Here is an 18,993-nt window from a genome sequence, read left to right as displayed (position 1 = left end):
CAACTGGCCCATTGAGGCAATCATCATTCTATCCCTAAATCCGATAGATGGCATATTTTATACTTTTATCTTATGTATCTTCTTAAGGTTCTTTTGGAAAGATCTTCCCAGTTCATTGTGCTTACTTGGATGACAGAATGAGCCAGGGTGTCTCGTTCTTCAGATCATTGTGTGTATCATTCCTTAGTTTGAGACATACCGGTAGTTGTTGTTGCTTTCATTTTCCATAGTATTTAAGGCAACTGATTTCCTAATTGGAATTTTATGGACAGTAACCTATGTACAATGTTTATTTTCCTGTCATACATAGGTTATTGTTTATTTTCCCATAATTTTTCCCAAAACATGGCACTTTTAAAGTAAATGATCATACCACCAGATAATATTTTATGAGCTACAGTAGTACAAACAACTGGGCTTCTACCAATGGATCATGAGGGATTATTGTTACAGACTTGCATCATAATTACAGTGGGATGATTTACAGAATTTCATGCATTTTTGTGCCCCTGTTACTTCATGTTATTAATGTGACTCCTATACTTCTGCCATAATGTTGATAGATAGATAAATAATAATTATAGCCTTAGTGAAATCCATGAGGGAGCAACACAGCTGCACCATCACATTGAAGAAGGCAAATTTGTTCTTCAGTAATGGTTTTAAGAGAAACGAAGAAGATCCATGGTAGTGTTGTCTGAAGACAAAATAAAAAGATGGAAGATAAAACAGAAGACAGAAAACACAAAGGGGGGAGGATATAAAAGGGAGTAGGGGTGGGCACAAGGAAAATAGGAACCGAACAGGAAGATGAAAGGACTCAAAGCTGTTACTGTATTTGAAGAGCTACTATAACCATCAAATTGTGGGGAGATTGGCAGAGCACTTCTTAATTTATGCCTGATGCTATTGTACAGATGTCTGACTTTAATTTATTCCAGGGAGCGATGGGAATGAGCATGGGGGGGGGTGTCTGGATGGAGGGAGCTGAAGCATATATACCAACATGGGCTGAGAAGGAGACAACACATTCTCTCTTTCTTTGCTGCCATGTATCCATTGTGTTCATACTGTGTGTGTGTGTGTCCAGCAGTTTGTGTCAGTAGCCTGGCCGCACTGGCATGTACACACCATTCTTTGCTTACTAGCCTGAGGCAGACATTTTGAACTGATGGTATGCAAGACTTGATTTAACCCATTAAGCTGAAGCAGCAGTCTGTATGGACAGAGTAGTTAATGCATCCTTATTCCAGCATTTGTAAACAGATGACTCAACAGTCAACACTGAACCATAATTTACATCTGAACCCAGATGTGCAGAAATAATTTCCTCATTCAAAAAAGGATGTACATTTCCATTTTAAAGAAGCACCCATACACATATATATAGGCATTGTTTCAAACATCTATACATATAAATTGGGTATGTGTATTTGCACTGCAGTGAATGTAATGGCACTCTAAGGGGCCTATTTATCAAGCTGTGTGTAAAAAGCAACAATCAAATACACCACACACAGCTGTCTGAATAACAGGCATTCGAGTGTAAAATCCCACATATTTTTCAAGCTGTGTATTAATTTTAGGCAATCACATAGCTTTGTGTAAATTTAGTGTAAAAGGCAGCGCCTGATTAAAAAATATGTAAAGTACTATGACCACTTTTTATGCAGTTTTTTTTACACATCAGCTTCTGCTGGAATTCACTTGCTGCCTGATATTTTTCCATTGGTTGTAATGGTTTGTGCAAGGAAAGAAAAATGACATGCCTTTAAAAATATCACAACCAGTTCTTTTAATGGATACTTTATGCCATTGTAATGGGCATTATCCAATCATCAGTAAGGATAAATATACAGCTTTATAATTACATGTTTTATTTATTTTTTGCACTAGTTTATGAGGTTGGAGTTTTAGTTAAAAAACTTCGAAATATGACCATCGAATTTGATACTTCGATAGTCAAAGTATTTTTTCCTTCGAAAACGGCCTTTTTTGAGCGAAGTAAAAATGCTTCGAATCGAACGATTCGAAGGATCGTACAAAAAAACCCTTCGACTTCTAAAAACTTAGCCAAAGACTCAGAGAGGTTCTAGGAGGTCCCCCATAGGCTAAACAGCAATTCGGCAGGTTTAAGGTGGCGAAGTGTCGATGTCAATGTTTTTTAAAGAGACAGTACTTCGATTTTCGAATGGTCGCATTTGTGAAGTTTTTTCAATTCGAAACGAATTTTGGCCTATTCGATGGTCGAATTACCCAAAAATTACTTCGAAATTCAAAGTTTTTGAATCCGAAAATTCACTTCGACCCTTAGTAAATGGCCCCTTAGTGTTTAGCAGGTTGCATGCACTTTATTAAACTCATATAACAAAGCTCAGACTCTGAACTGAATTATAATAGGATTGTCAATCTGTGTGTTGCATTGAGAGTCATTCAAACAACAAAGTGCAAAATCAGATGGCATGCCTTACTCTTGCTTTCTTGAGGTCGTATGTATTTGATTTGTAATTAGGCTACTATTTGCTCTTTAAAGTTTAATATATAAACTGATTAATGTACTCATGTTGATAACCACATTTTTGTCTCTTACAGCTATAATGGACTAGATATCACAAAAGCATGGACTGTTTGCACAATGATGGACTGCTTCTCATATAAGATATTATCTACAATGAGGTATATTGTTATACTGGATTATTTGTTCACTTCTTTGCATCATATTTTACTTTTGTAAAAACTCATGAAAGGGCATAGCCCCTAAACATTATGTAAAGATCTCAATAAATATAGCAAATTGTAGCATATTGCGTTTGATGTATGCACATCAAACTACAACAGTATAAGGATGGAGTTTTGTTTAGATGGAAGATATTTCTGTGGCCGAACTAGTGAGAATAAGTTGAATTCTACTTTTCTTTACAATGCCCGAAGGAAAACTCTGTTTAAATGTCATGCAGGCACAAACAAATACTTATAAACTTTCCATGTATGTATTATTATATTCCTACTTGACCACAGTCCAAAGATAATTGCCCTGTAAGTGTATTCGGTGAATTAAAACCATAAGTGTTTGGCGGCAGGACTTGGTTGGGGATTAAAGCAACAGTTACACCAAAAAATAAAAGTGTTTCAAAGTCATGAGAATATAATGTTTTGCTGCATTTGTACAACTGGTGTGTTTATTTCAGAAACTCTGCTACTATACAAGCTGCTGTGTAGCCATGGGGGGCAGCCATTCAAAGCTGAAAAGGAGACAAGGCACAGGATACACAGCAGATTACAGATAAGATCTTTAGTATACAATGGGGTTCTTCTGAACTTATCTGTTATTTACTGTTTATCCTGTGCACGAATGGCTGCCCCCACGTATACATAGCAGCTTGTTTATATAAACTTTAGTTGTATTTCAGAAGAATATCCACCAAATTTACCAGTGCAGCGCAACAGTACAAGATATTGTCATTACATAAAAAACACTTTAATTTTTTGTGTTAAAAAAACCATGGTAAAGAGAACTAAGAGTGTATATGAAAAGGTCTTACTGCGGGGTAGCATGGCATGTGATATATCCAAGCAACTTGTATCGTATGTGCACTGTTGAGGTGTTTATCTGTTCAGCCTATTTAAGGGCTTTCTTGACAGTTTGGGTACAACTGCCCCTACCATAACTGTCCACTCCCATAGCCCACTCAAATAGTATGATAGGGGAGCAGCTTCTTGAACCTGGGTCGAGGAGCAAAAAGTACTGCTCCAGGACTCATGCATATTTTCTGTGCTGGATATTCCTGGCTCACATCTACCACAAATTTACAGACTGTAGGGCCCAACTCCTGTGATCCTAGTATATTAAAGGGACATCTGCCTTGTACAAAAGAAATTTTAGTCCAGGTCTATAATTGTAGGTGCAAGGTATGAATACTACTTTAGCTTATCAGACAAAAACAGCCAACGGAAACCCAATGTCCAAGTACTGATGTGCTTACATGGAAAACCTTTACATGAAATTCAATAAGAGTACAAACCATTATATTTTAAAATACCACCTTGCTGCTGAAACTGACATTCAAATGAATGATATATCAGATAATAATGAAATATAGTGAAAATAATCCTGTAGTACAAGGGAAAGGGCTGGCACACTTTTGTTTACACATCAAGTATTCGGTAGATGCAACAGCCATTGTGTGTTGGTGACATATCTGTTATTAGTACATAACAATTTTTTATGCTAGCTGTGTTTTAAAAGCATATCAAATGACAACTAAGGCAAGCTGGCTGTTCTTGACAAGTAATTTAAATCTACATTAAATTGCTTGGCTAGCAATTCTACAGAAACCATTTAAAATTGGGGCAAATCTTTCAAATAAAAGCTTTACTTGAAATCTACAAATGAAACACATACTTTCTTCTTTGCAGCTATTTTAAAGAATTCCTGGGCAAATATATGAGATATCATATATATCAAATATAAAGTTATATCTTTAGACACGGGGGAGCCCATTTACCAACAGCGGGTAAATTTGCACTACTACAGTAACCCATGGTGAAAAAAAATGTAGCTTTCATGAGCTAAACACTACTTGTTATGGGTTTGTGCCCAGGTACAGATTTGCCAATTTAAATGAATCAGCCCAACTGTTCTTTAAGCCAGAACTGAAAATTAAAAAAAATTAACTTGATGAATGTAAAGAAGTGCTATAGAAATAAAGATATAGAAACAAGGCTTATGATATTGGTTTATCTAATGGTAATGCCCTTTCTTGTCGGGATGCAGCGAATCCACTATTTTTGGATTCGGCCGAACCCCCAAATCCTTCGCGAACGATTCTGACGAATACCGAACCTAATCCGAATCCTAATTTGCATATTTCGACAAAATATCACGTGATTTCCCTCTCCACCCCTAATTTGTATATGCAAATTAGGATTCAGTTCGGCCGGGCAGAAGGATTCGGCCGAATCCGAATCCTGCTGAAAAAGGCTGAATCCTGGCCGAATCCCGAACCGAATCCTGGATTCCGTGCAACCCTATTTTCTTCAGATATAAAGGAAAGATAACATTTAATAAGGAATAAATCAGTTTTAACTAGTACACACCAGCATAATAAATGCATGGTAGCTTTAGGCCCATATTCTAAAGTCATTATAAATGTGACTCATATATGAATACTGCTCAAATTTACACCTGTGAAGTAACTTCTGACACCCAAATTAGAGGTTTATTTTCATTGTCCTACCTACAGTTGATTAAAAAAATCACTGGTTGCTCTGGGTTACTGCCAACTTGCCAAGGTGAAGATTTGCTCAGCATTCACAAATTAAAATTGGAAACAAACCTGCAAAAGTGGGATAAATGCTGATTAGTACACAAATCAGCATTATAATAGTTCAGTTTAAATGAAGAATAATCAGCACAGCAGAAGCCAGCAAAATGCTTTGATAACAAGGATTTTTTATTATAAGCAGCTAAAATTAAGGATGTCCCATGGCACATAGTCAGTACAAAAAACATTTTAATATTGCTGAGGTTAAACTGGCAGCTGGCTGTGTTCCCCTGGATTGGGGACAGCATGGCAAAGGCTCAGCTTTATGGATTTTATAGGCTTAATTATGTTAATGGTTATATTTATTATTTAGATTCGACCTTGGTTTTACTGTGTAGGTGGGTATGCAAAAGGACTATATGTGCATAAGTGGGTTGGGGGAGCCAACTGTAAATCTCGATATGGAACAGATTTCAGTTTTATAGACTGGCGACCCTAACTGAGGAAGGTTTTAGTGGTAAACTGTATTTAAATCATGAAATTGGTCCTGTCATGTGTATCTCCTAGCTCCAACAGAGGATAGAATCAATTTCCTATGTTCCAAGACTGGTTTAACAATGAGCTCTACTTCTGCACTGCTTTGGAGGGAATCTGCTGCAGAACCAAGCACAGTCTACTTGTGGCTTGTTTTATGGAACCCCAGTTCCAAACAGTCTTTAAAAATGAAATAAACCTCATTGCAAATCATTCAATGAACAATTTTAGGTTCCTTTAATACAGTATTGGCAAAACCTATCCAAAGATGCATAATAACAACCCAACCAGTACTAGAGAAAATGAATCAGCAATGAATATTTATGATTATTATTATTATTATGCCCCCAATTATTTTGTACCATTTATTAATCAATAATTAATTTATGCAATTTATTTAAGTAACTTCTCATTTACGCTAGAAGTATTATGATGTAGAGGGGTGAAATAGTACAGGTGTGAGGGTGCTACAGCCCAGATATATTATCTTAATACTTAAAGATTATAAAGTTACTTTTACTTTGCAATAATTCGAGCTAGTTTTTTTTTTTTGCTTTTATATAGTGTGCTGTCTGTTATCCATTTTACTGAATCTACATCATTCCTATAAAAAGCAACAGTATTATTTTATAGCCAGAATTTACAGCTATCTTTACAATAGGACAGAATTTAGATAATAGAGACAAAGGTTTTCTGCCTTTAAGATCTAAGGAAGGGTTCTGTTCGTGCTTGTGTGGGAAATATAAATACAAGCTGTTTAACTACAGTATTAAGGCAAAATATGTCACAGAGGATATGCTTGCTAAAGGTTGGATACTTTATATTGGAAGCAGGTTCCTTGACAGTAAAGGATTATGTAAGGCACTGAAATATCTTTCGGGAGCTTAGATATTACACTATGGGGCCGATTCACTAAGCTCGAGTGAAGGATTCGAATGAAAAAAATTCGAATTTCGAAGTATTTTTTGGGTACTTCGACCATCGAATTGGTTAAATTCGTTCGAATACGAACGAAATCGAACGAATCGAACGAAAAATCGTTCGACTATTCGACCATTCAATAGTCGAAGTACTTTCCCTTTAAAAAAAACTTCGACCGCCTACTTCGGCAGATAAAACCTACCGAAGTCAATGTTAGCCTATGGGGAAGGTCCCCATAGGCTTGCTAAACTTTTTTTGATCGAAGGATTTTCCTTCGATCGTTGGATTAAAATCCTTCGAATCGTTCGATTCGAAGGATTTAATCGTTCGATCGAACGAAAAATCCTTCGATCGATCGAACGAACGTTTAGCGCTAAATCCTTCGACTTCGATATTCGAAGTCGAAGGATTTCAATTCGAGGGTCGAATTTCGAAGTATTTTTAACTTCGAAATTCGACCCTTAGTGAATCTGCCCCTATGTATTATGAAAAATGACTCAGTGTAGGATCTGTATTTTTCATGTTTGCCATGGAAAAATCATCCTAAAAATTGGAACAGCGGTGCAAATTAAAAAATAAATAAAAATGTTTGTAAAAAAACATTTCTGTGTAAATGGCTATCTCTTCACCCTGCTTTGTAAAGTCTTTACCACGTTGATCTGCAAAAGATGTGCCTGTAGGGATAAAATTTCCATATGAGAAAAGCTCCTTAATGAATATGTGGATAATGTATTTTCACTGGAAAGGCTGGTTGGCCCAGTTAAAGTCACGTAATCAGGCTGTGCCCTGGCTTTGTTGAAATAAGAAGATTAACCCCTTCAATGCACTGGGCAAATTGCCATGGCATTCCACATTCAACATAAGCAATCAGTAAGCCTTATTCAGTAGGTATATTACGTGTCAGAAAAAATGGGAAATAATTCTGGCTGTCCCTTCAGCAAATTAAAGGCTACTAGTAACATCAGTAGTCTGTTGATGTATATATAATGCTGCTTCAGAAATCATCTTTTTCTTCTGGTTTTTAGTCGCTTTCATCATTCATAGATTTTTCTCTCTTTAACCTTTTTTGCCTACTTTCATAAATCTTCATATCAAACAAATTCCTAAGAGATCTGGGATCTCTGTGGAGACATGGAGGGATGTTTAGGCCTACAGCTAAGTCCCAAGTAAGGAAGCCCCGATTTCTCCCTCCAGCCGTTTCTACACTATAGTTCAAATCATCCAGGGCCATAAGGTCATGGGAGATGTGATTCAGTCACAGTGGGTGGGTTGCAGATTGCATGTCCCTGCTAAAGATCGCCGAGGGGTTTTTTCATTTCATCTTCAGATTTCATTGGAGAATGCTTATTAGACTGATTTTCTGATTCATGTCCATTTAGGAAATATATCCAGGAAATATGGAAGGCTTGCAATGTCAGTCATAGGATAGCTGTAGAACTACATGCATATTCCACAGCAGTTACATTGGGAGTTTTAGTTCTTCAACAGCTAGAAGGTTGCCTATCCCTCCTTTTATGAATTAATATACAGATAACAACAGATTTGGCTCATGTGAAAAAGGGCATGGTGGTGGATACCACATTCTTCATTTAATCCTACTCTCTCTGTAGGTGTAAAATTATCAGAGAATGACATGATAATATGATAATGGTATGGCCCAGATTCCAAAGAAACAAGTCTTCCAGTTAGGGTTAAAATGCATGAAGAAATGATCTCCTTTTTGCCAATCCCAGATGTGACTCTTTCCTTCCTAATCTGCAGATAAGAGCGATAATCCAAGGAAGAGCTACAGGAGGCTTTGTGATGGGAACAGAATTCAAGGCAGAGGAGCATTTAAAGCTAGGGATCAGAACTCATACGTGGCTTTGCATCACTTGCTGATGTGAAAGCACAGTGTGTGGAAAGGTCTTGTGTGCTGGTGGTGGGTTCTATGGGGATTTTTTATGGTAGAAAAAAAGTAATATAAAAGAAAAAGCATGAAGGCAATAACTTCCTATTTTTACATTTGTAGAATCAGGCAAATTTGCCATTGCTTATACTCTTCTGAGTGTACCAATAGCCCTCAAGGGATTCCAATGCTGCTGTATCATGTCCAGAAAAAGGGACATGATGGTGCTGATGCTGAATGTATTGCACTTTGCAGAGAATAATAATCTTTCACCATGTTCTTTAGTTTATATATGCAGTGTAAGCATCCTTACTTTTAAATAAAATAGGTTAGAAAAAAGCTAATTTGCCTGGAGAATCAGTGCACATTGAAAATAACATATTGCACCTACAGAGGGATTCTTATAAATGGGGCATTACTTTATTAAAAGGATGTAAACCCAGGTCTATGGTCAATGTCAATGGTAGGCCATGAATGCAGTTCTTCTGTAGTTCCCACTGCATGTCCTTCCATGTTTTTAAAGTCAGTAGTATATTCATGTTAATCCTTGTGTTTAATTTATTGCTACTCTTTAAGTAGCTATCTGATACAATCTACCTGGAAGAGGTGTTGGTAGGTAATGCATACAAATGATATGCAAAGAACATCCAGCTATGTATAAAAATAGATACAGTAGAACCCTTATTTTAAGTTTGTTCAAGTTCTGCTTTTCTTTGTTTATAGATTTCCTTCTGATGATATAGGTAACCAATGATTATGATCATCCATTATTTATATATGTTTCATGAAGCCATCCAATAAGCAATCATTTTAGAAATGTAGAAGTAATAGAATTCAGCAATGCTCTATTAAGAAAACTTGCAGCAGGCCTCATTTATGGCAGATATATTAACATTAGGGGTATTGTAATATCTTCATCTTGCAGAGGTTATTATGTAAGCCTTAAGTTACTATATAGAGTCTGTGCCTGACACTGGTGGTTTATCTGGAGCCAAATAGTCAACTCTTTAATGTATTTTGACAACACACCCCAAGTTACTATAGAAGCAGTAACTTTCACCTTTGGTGGTTTGTCTGGAACATACTGGCTCACATATTTAGGTCTTTTGGTTCCACTCGCCAAACTCACTTGAGATACCCCCAGATTTATTGAAATAAACATTGCAGTGCAGATATGGCTGCATTGCTCATTCATTTGCTTCTAGAGATCTACTACTCAAGCATAGATTTAAAACAGTGAGGGTCACAGTTTATAAATAGGGGTTTACAAGCAATTTAGCAAGGATGAGGTCCAATTAGAGTAAAAAAAGATCAGGGTGATGAATTAGCCACCCATTGGTATTGGTCTATATACAGCAGTGATCCCCAACCAGTAGCTCGCGAGCAACATGTTGCTCTCCAACCCCTTGGATGTTGCTCTCAGGGTCCTCAAATCACGTGCTTATTTTTGAATTCCAAGCTTGAAAGCAAGTTTTAATTGCATAAAAACTAAGTATACTGCCAAGTTGAGCCTCTTGTAGGCTGCCAGTCCACAAAGGGGCTACCAAATAGCCAATTATAGACTTTATTTGACACCCCAAGGGACTTTTTTCATGCTTGCGTTGCTCCCCAACTCTTTTTACATTTGAATGTGGCTCACAAGTAAAAAAGGTTGGGGACCCCTGATCTACAGTATAACTGCCAGCACCCCCTATAGTCTTCGGAGAGATGCTGAAAGCTGGGGTACATATTCAGTGACAAGCCGTTCTTTTGTATTGGAGTCTTATAGAGAGTACGGCTCATATGTCACAGTCAGTTTTATTTCTCTGGTATGCTTCTCTTTGCAGCACAGACAGGGGTTTTTGGCTTGGGTTATCTTCTCTTCCTGGTTGCCAGGGGAGCAGCTACGCAGACCTGAAATATGCACAGAAAAGGACTGGCCTGTCAAAGTGTCTGTGATGAACCATGGCCTAGTCCCCCTGCAGCTGGGCTCAGACATGCCTCAGCCCTTGTCTGGGTCCTGGGAATGGCAAAGCCTTCTGAGGTTCAAGGGCAATCATGATATTCATTAGTCAAGGGCCTTGATGTTCCCACTCTTCTCTCATCCTTTTTTTCTCCTTCTTTCCGCTCTCCATCTTTTGACACATTCCTATGTGTCTAGGATGAGAGAATAAAAAAGCTTTCCTCCTTCTGTTTTCTGTGTTTGGTCTTACACCAGACCGTGCATAAACTGTACTGTGAAACAAGGGGGTTAGGGGTTAGAAGTACAATGTCTGCAAGCAGCCATTCAGTGCAAGGCCCATGACCTGTCTGCACCCTCAATCTTCCGCACAAACTCACATGGACTCACATTTAACCTCATAACCCAACAGTTCCACATATTTGCAGAGGGACACATTGTTTTCTGGACTCTTCAGAGAAATGTGTTGCTAAAGGATGGGGTAATATTTAAACATGAATGAAGCATAACAATTTTGTGTTTTGATAAATATAATCTTATGTATATGTTGCCACTGAGTGTGCACGTAGAACAGTTATAGATGACCCATAGCTTTCCTAAATATGCTGCAAGGTGCTTTTTCAAATGCTGCAGTCCTCACTTTTTGGGGCATGCCAGGAAGCATTTCTCGCAACTTCTTGTATTTGGTATGTAGATAAAGGTTCTGATTCTGGAAACACTAAATAAAAGTGTGTTTTCTCTTTACTTTTGTCTTTGGTTTTGAGAGAAATATTTTGGATTATTATTAGCCAAATAAATAACAAGCAATGAAATACATTTCTATATTTGCTATTTATAGGGACAAACAAATAACGTAAGGTTAAACACAGTCATCAGATGTCCTGTCGGCCTTTTCATATTTTCTTATAAACCGACTTAGTAATTACCCAAGCCAAGCAGCACGTGTTATTAGTTTAAAATGATTTCCCCCTTGTTAGGCCCCAGTAACAGAATAAAGGTGTAATTGTGCTAAGGAATTAGCAGGGGAGAGCTGCATTTGGACACATTTAAATCTGAGGACCTTAGATGGGGGGGGGGGAGTATGAAAGGACTTCATTTACATAAACAGCATGGGTCTGCAACAGAAAGAAAGATATCTGGGGTTGCAAAATTTAATCTAGACTTGAAGAAAAATAAGGGAGAAGGAGGAGGGATGAAAACCTGACAGCAAAAGGGGTTTAGCTAAGTAACACCCTGGAGAGATTAAATTGTCCAGAAAGTTTCTCCCCATGATTCTGTGAAATGGGCAATGGGGTGTACCGAGGGAGTGGGTTGGTAACACCTCCCTAAGTGCATGAATAGGAAACGTGCAAAGAAAGAGATCTTTATTAGGCGGAATGGGAAAAATGTGCCAGTTTTTTAAAAAAAAAAAGAAAATGTAAATTATATCCACAATATTTTCTGTAGAATGTTAAATGGATGAAGAATAATTTGTCAGTAAAATGCTCTACTTTTCCATAACGTTAATAAAATATTACAATTATACCATAATGTATATTCATTGTGACTTTATTGTGCCAACAGTAAAGTTATATGTAGCCATGCACTACTGTCATATGTGAAGTACAGACTTTCCTATGCTTTGTGGCCCTCCTTGCTGTTCTCTGGCCTATTTCTCTGACTCAACATGCCACTCTCCACCTAACCCCTCTGAATGCGATGCTACTGAATTCAGGCAACAATGTAGTTAGAGCGAGTCTTTATTCTATTTTAATTCCATGCCTTAGATAGCAACCCCTTGGGGCAAAGTACAGGCTTTCTGCCGGTTCATTGCAGTGTGCCCTAGTGCCTTAAATAGTGCCTTTTAATGTAGTAAAAACAGAACTTTACTTCCAGAGTCATTTTTATTTTAGAACCATTAGGGGAAGTATTACTTATTCTTTTTTCTCCACGGGTTGTTGTGGGGCATGCTATCTGCATTGGTCTTGGCCTCTGCTCTAATTCTGGCCCTAGAAAGTACCCCAGTAATAATTATCTACAAACCAGCAAGAAATATGTTTTTTTAAGCCGTAACTGTTCAGCATGATGTTTGTTTTTTCAAGTCTCCAATCATACATAAAAATTAAAAAACTCATCCAATTACTCCTCAAACTCCTAATTGCTGTCCCAATTCTATTTGCCTCCCCTTATAGAAATTTCTTTTTAAAAAGTCTTCCCAAGTTAGTGTCTGCTTTTCATTAGAATTTTTTAAGCACCAGTGAATTAAGTCTGCCTCCTTTGTCTTTCTATTTTGTCTCTTCTGAAAGTTATTTCATAAATTATTGCCAGCCAACCCAAAATTATCACAGCAGTTTCTTATGCCATTGATTTATAAGGAATTTTCCTGTTGAAATAAACAAAGACACAAGCATGCAGCTAACAAGGCACCTCTGCAAGCTGATAGTAGTCCATTGCACTTATGCCATTTATGATTTTGCAACCTTCAGGAACTGCATCATGCTTATTTGGCTGCCAAATGCTTTCTAGATTTTGTGGTTCATAGGTACAAAAGGTTAGGAGTAGTCAGTCTGGCCCAGACTAGTATGAGAGAATGATACTATACAAGATGAAAGTGCTTTCCCACCTATATGACTTAAATGCACTGTACCCAGACAGATGTGCCTTTGGTAGCAACTCACTGTGATTACTAACATCTATAGGGGCAACAGCAAATATATAAATATACATTTTTGGTTTAATTACTTTTAAAAATTCTACTAGCCAAACTTTTTTTACTGAGTGGTGTGATATTGTTTTTGCTTTTTTTTAGCCTTTTTTTTTAGCTTTTTTTTTTAGCTTTTTTTTTTAACTATTCTTCTCCAGACAGTATACAGCATATAAATAAATGTTTTTATGGCTAATGAGAAAAAGGGAAGGGAACTTACACTGTATTTTGTATTAGAGTGCCTTTATATAGTAGGGATCTCTTTTGTCTGGTAGATAGGCCCTTCATACTTCCAAAGTCACTGGACTCTGTTAATCGGACACATGGTATGAATTGTAACAAGAAATGAATTTTTTTACAAGACTTCTAATAACTAAAACTGTATCACAGAGATGGGCAATTGGAAGCCCCAAGAGATGCTGTTGAACTATAGGTCCCATACTCCCAGACAACTGACACATAAAGGGTCTCCATTTGCCCACGCATGCTGTGCAGTTGATAGAAAACAAAGTGTAGAAGAAACTGATTGTTTCCAGCTCTCAGAGAGAGGCTTGGCCTCTAGTAAATATTGGCCATAGGGGGTCCTGGGTTTAGGCTTAAATCCAGAAAAAGTTAACAGAAAGATTAAAACATCACAGTGTGTTTTTTTGTATAGGCAGTGTGATACACAGGCTAATCCTAGTGTCCCCAGGTCCTCTCAGTCACACACTCTGCCCAGAAGACATGTTGGGACCTTTGAGATCATGATCAAATTCTCACAAGGAAAGGATTTATGGAGGAATAATACATATCCATGTCAAGCAAGTGGTAGCCCTGAAATTTCTCCTACACAATAAGAATCCAGATGCTCATTGCCTGCCTTCTAGTGAGTGAATTACACTAGTACTGAGCTGCCCTGGCCAATGTTGTTTGACTCTTGGAATTTCTCTGAAATAATGTGTCCTTCTTAATCTGCTTTTCCAGGTCCCCATGATGACAAACTGAAATTACAGTTTCACTACAGCTGACAAGCAAATCTGTGGGACTGCTTCAGCAGAGAGTCCTGTGCTGGCCATGCATAATACATGACAATGTTTTAGCGTATCCACTGCACCCTTTCCTACTAAGAAGATCGAAGAAAAAGTGGATTCACAAAGGAGATTATCTGCCAGGCACCTCTTTCCATTGACCATGTTTTAGGCAAATGTGTGGCGAAAATCCTCTTCAAACACCTTCATAAGAAACTATGCTAAGGTTTTATCTAAGCAGTATTCTACAGGAAGCATTCCATTATTTTTAAACAGGTTTTAAAGAGATATCTCCTGTGAAATGCTTTCTAAGTTTGTGGGTCACAAAGACTGACCAGCAATTCTGTACTTGGGAGACCTTACGTGAAAAAACAACATGGGGTCAGATGCTGCATACACCATCTTCATGTTGAGGCAGCAGGTCGACTGCAGGACTCTCCCTGTGAGGCCCGTCTTGAGGACTTGTGCTGCAAATTCTTCCTAGAGTTTATAGGAGTTTATAGGAGAAATAAAAGTTTTGAGAGAAAACTTAACCAACAGATAATAATAATCCTCATAAGTGACTATTTTAAAGCTATTTTATCTTATACATATTAGTAAACATTGTCCTTTTACCTCTTTTACCTTGGGCCACCATTTTGTGATGTTCCCTCACTGATCACCTGACAGGAAATAGATTTAGGCTTTCACTGTAACAGGAAGAAGTGTGGGCGTAAAAGTACAAGTACATGTGCCCCTGGTCTGTGTGTGAGCACAGTGCCTATTACAACCCAAAGAGACAGACTTTGGAGCTTCAAATGGCAGTGTATCGAAATGGGATTATCCCAAAACGTTTTATGAAAATACAAGACTGGACTCTTTTGAAATGACAATCATTTTGTAAATATAAAGCTGAAAGGCGTAACCACAAGTGGGTTTAAAGTCAGTATCATGTGACACATCACCTCCATTTTATGAACTGCCAGTTTTGAGTATGATACAAAAGTGTATTAAACCAAATAACATCAGTGTTGTTTCTGCTGTCTGTATGTGAATCCCTGAAATGAAACAGATCTGGAAATATTCACTCACACCACCATAGTACTTCAAAAAATATGTCCCAGACAGATCCTTTCACGTCTTTTAATTTGAAGGCCTCTATATATACTGTATGGGAGAGTGTAGTAACACACAAATAACAATTATTGTTATTCCTTTCAATTTCACATGTGTTGTCATACAAGAACTGCAATTCTATATTACAATACTGTTATTGCATTCAGATTCTTTGTAAAATAAGTTATGTATCATTAATTGGTTTGTGAACTGCCTATTGTCAACTTTATATACAGCATGTCCTTGAATTTTTGAGAAATAAACTGTGCTATTATATGATCTAAAGAGTGGCCTGGTTCCTATGCAATACAGTAGAATTTTATCACTTGTCCTGGTATATCCAGTAAGACATATTCAGATCTATACTACAAAGAGTCAGATGAAAATGAAAGATAATAAGACAATCTGCATATTGATTCATTTTTTTGTTAACTTCTTACCCAGAGCATAACAAAATTAAGAAAATTTTTTTTTATAAAAAAATAAAAAGTATTGTGCACACATGGTGTAACATTGTGGGAGTAGTTCAGACCCTCAATTGCATGCTTGCTTCAAGTCATGAAGATACATTAAATTGTGGCAGTTTTTGAGAAAAAAATTACTGTAGACACTGCAACATAGTATATATATATATATATATATATATATATATATATATATATATATATATATATATATATATATATATATATATATATATACAGAAATCGCAATCTGGAGCACTCCCAAGTAGTCGTCACTGCCTAGGTGCTGGTTAAATTATAAATAATCAAAATGGTCAATAAACCGCACTTCCAGGACTTCCATAGGGTGTGAAAAAGCAAAAATTATTTTATTATCAACGTTTCGGCTCCCAACTTAAGCCGTCTTCAGGAGGAGGCTTAAGTTGGGAGCCGAAACGTTGATAATAAAATAATTTTTGCTTTTTCACACCCTATGGAAGTCCTGGAAGTGCGGTTTATTGACCATTTTGATTATATATATATATATATATATATATATATATACAGTACATACATTCATACATAAATATACACACAGGGGCAGATTTATCGAGGGTCGAATTTCGAGGGTTAATAAACCCTCGAATTCGACCCTCAAAGTAAAATCCTTCGAATATCGATTCGAAGGATTTTAGCGCAAATAAAAATCGTTCACTTGAACGATAAAATCCTTCGAATCGAACGATTCTAAGGATTTTAATCGATCGATCAAAGGATTTTTATTCGATCATAAAAAACGTAGAAAAGTGCTGGGGAAGGTCCCCATAGGCTAACATTGAACCTTGGTAGGTTTAAACTGCCGAAGTATGTATTCAAAGTATTTTTTAAAGAGACAGTACTTTGACTATCGAATGGTCGAATAGTCGAACGATTTTTAGTTCGAATCATTTGAGTCGAAGTCGAAGGTCGTAGTAGCCTATTCGATGGTCGAAGTACCCAAAAAATACTTCGAAATTCGAAGTTTTTTTCATTCGAATCCTTAACTCGAGCTTAGTAAATGTGCCGCACAGTGTACATGAACTGCTGTTTCAGTTTTCTTTTATATCCCTCTATCATAAAATGGTGTAATAGCATTTCAATTGAATTCCATTGTTCCAAATTTCATATTACCACAAGCAATAACTCCCCAAAAATATACCAAACTGTCCTAAGTTGATCTGACAAATTCTTCAAATTCTTAAATTCTTAAAAATTGTATTCTTCAAAATTCTATTTTTCAAAATTGTATTTCCAACATATAAAATGGGCTTATGGCATTATCCTCGTGAGGCAACTTCGGAAATTGAAGCGCCGCGAGTGCATTGGCATCATTATAGCAGGCGGAAGGTAGGGGGAAGGCAGTTTGGGGAGATTGTTGCCCTGCAGAAGAGATGATTAGTCGTCAGGCAACTAAATCTCCCCGAATCTGCCCGTGTGCCCCTGCCCTAAAGGTGAAGACTCCTCAACAAAAATAGAGAGATCTCACTTAATTACTGATAATTGTCTCTACATTGTCTCTAGGCAATTCTCACTATTGTCTATGGCAGGGTATTTTCTGGAGTTTTTTAGCCATGACAAGTAGCTGCTACTAAGTAGCTCTGTGTGTCTTCACCCTAAGAGGCATATTTATCAGACTGTAAAAACAGGGAGTACATCACACATCACCACTATCACCTCTGTGCTACACTATGTACAAACGGTGTATTTTTCAAGCTGTGTATTGAATGTGAAGCTGAGAGTAAAATTTGGGTGATGGAGGGTGGTAAATCATGAATTTTGAAAATAATTCAGCTTGATATATAACACTATTATTTCATACCACTTTTTCCAGATTTTTTTGTGTAAAACATTTTACACAGCTTGATAAATATCTTGCCTTATTCACAAAACTGGAATAAGTCTTTAGTGAATTTTACGTTCTTTTTACAATAGTTTAAATCCATGAATCGGTTCCTTTAAAGCTGGTTACTAGAAAATAACAGCAAAAACAGAAAGAGTATCAAAATAATAAAAATATAATGTACTGTTGTTCTGCACTGGTAAAACTGTCGTGTTTGTTTCAGAAAGACAACTTTAGTTTATATAAACAAGCTGCTGTGTAGTCATGGGGGCAGCTGTTCAAGCTAGAAAAAAGGAGAAAAGACACAGGTTACATAGCAGATAACAGATAAAACATAATTTTATTGGACATGGCTCATCATGTGCTATGTAACCTGTGCCTTTTTTCTTGCTTGGATAGCTGCCCCCATGGCTACACAGCAGCTTGTTTATGTATATAAACTATAATAGTCTTTGTAAAAGCAAACACACAGCTTTTACCAGTGCATGCTGACAGTATATCATATGTTAATTACTTTAAAATGCTTTAATTTTTTGGTGTTACTTTTCCTTTAATTTGCACCATCTTTGTAAAGAGCCCCCACTGTAACTAAATATTAGAAGAGCAAAGCAAGCACTGCTCAGGTGTTCATCACTAGACACGGCTGCTTGATAGAATCACAGGGGGAAGTGTACACAGAATAAGGTCATTGACCTTCATGTTTTACTGGTAATCCATTCTTTGAATGTATATATATTTTCAAAAACAGTTTTTAGTTAAACTCTCTAGTCATAAAATCGCTAAACCACTATACACATCATGTCAAAGTACTGCCCATACGGTGGATCTAACTGTTTACCTTTGGTCATTTATCTAAAGGGCTGGCTACCTGGCTACCAGGCATAATTCTCACTTGCATGTTGTGCTTTTTTTTTTTTTTTTTTATAGTGATCACCAGGAGCTGCACACATTTTTTTAGACATAGGTTACACATGAAAATTGGCCTGCCTTCCTACAAAATAACTAGTAATCCATTCTCTGCAAATATATATTTTCAAAGCAGTTGTTTATAGTCACAGGTTTATGATAATCAATGTGGCCAGCAAATGACAGTTCTACTATTTGCAAATATTGTCACCTCTATGTTTTGGCACATTATAGTGGGGGAACAGTGCCTACTGATTAGAAATTTGAGCCCGAAAACCACTCTTTAAAAAAATGTATGGATTTGCAAAGAATGAATTACTAGCAGACATGGGGTAAAGAAATGTGCATTGACATTTTTGTGATGATGCATTTTTTCGTTTTGTAGCAAATTTGACCAAATCTGTAGCAGTTCAACTACAGTTTAATTGCAATGT

General features: G+C 36.9%; 1 long non-coding RNA gene across 3 annotated transcripts in view; it reads left to right on the top strand.

Moving 5' to 3' along the window:
* Positions 1-15,610, top strand: part of LOC108712850 — a 48,751-nt gene extending 33,141 nt beyond the window's left edge. For all 3 annotated transcript variants that reach the window (XR_001935055.2, XR_001935056.2, XR_005966616.1), the window contains 2 exons: positions 2,593-2,676; positions 14,193-15,610. This is a non-coding gene — a long non-coding RNA (uncharacterized LOC108712850). The remainder of the gene's footprint in view (positions 1-2,592; positions 2,677-14,192) is intronic.
* The last annotated feature ends 3,383 nt before the right edge of the window (positions 15,611-18,993 follow it).

This window comes from Xenopus laevis, chromosome 3S, assembly GCF_017654675.1.
Source record: "Xenopus laevis strain J_2021 chromosome 3S, Xenopus_laevis_v10.1, whole genome shotgun sequence".
Taxonomy (NCBI): domain Eukaryota; kingdom Metazoa; phylum Chordata; class Amphibia; order Anura; family Pipidae; genus Xenopus; species Xenopus laevis.
This window is presented reverse-complemented; position numbering and strand designations above follow the sequence as displayed.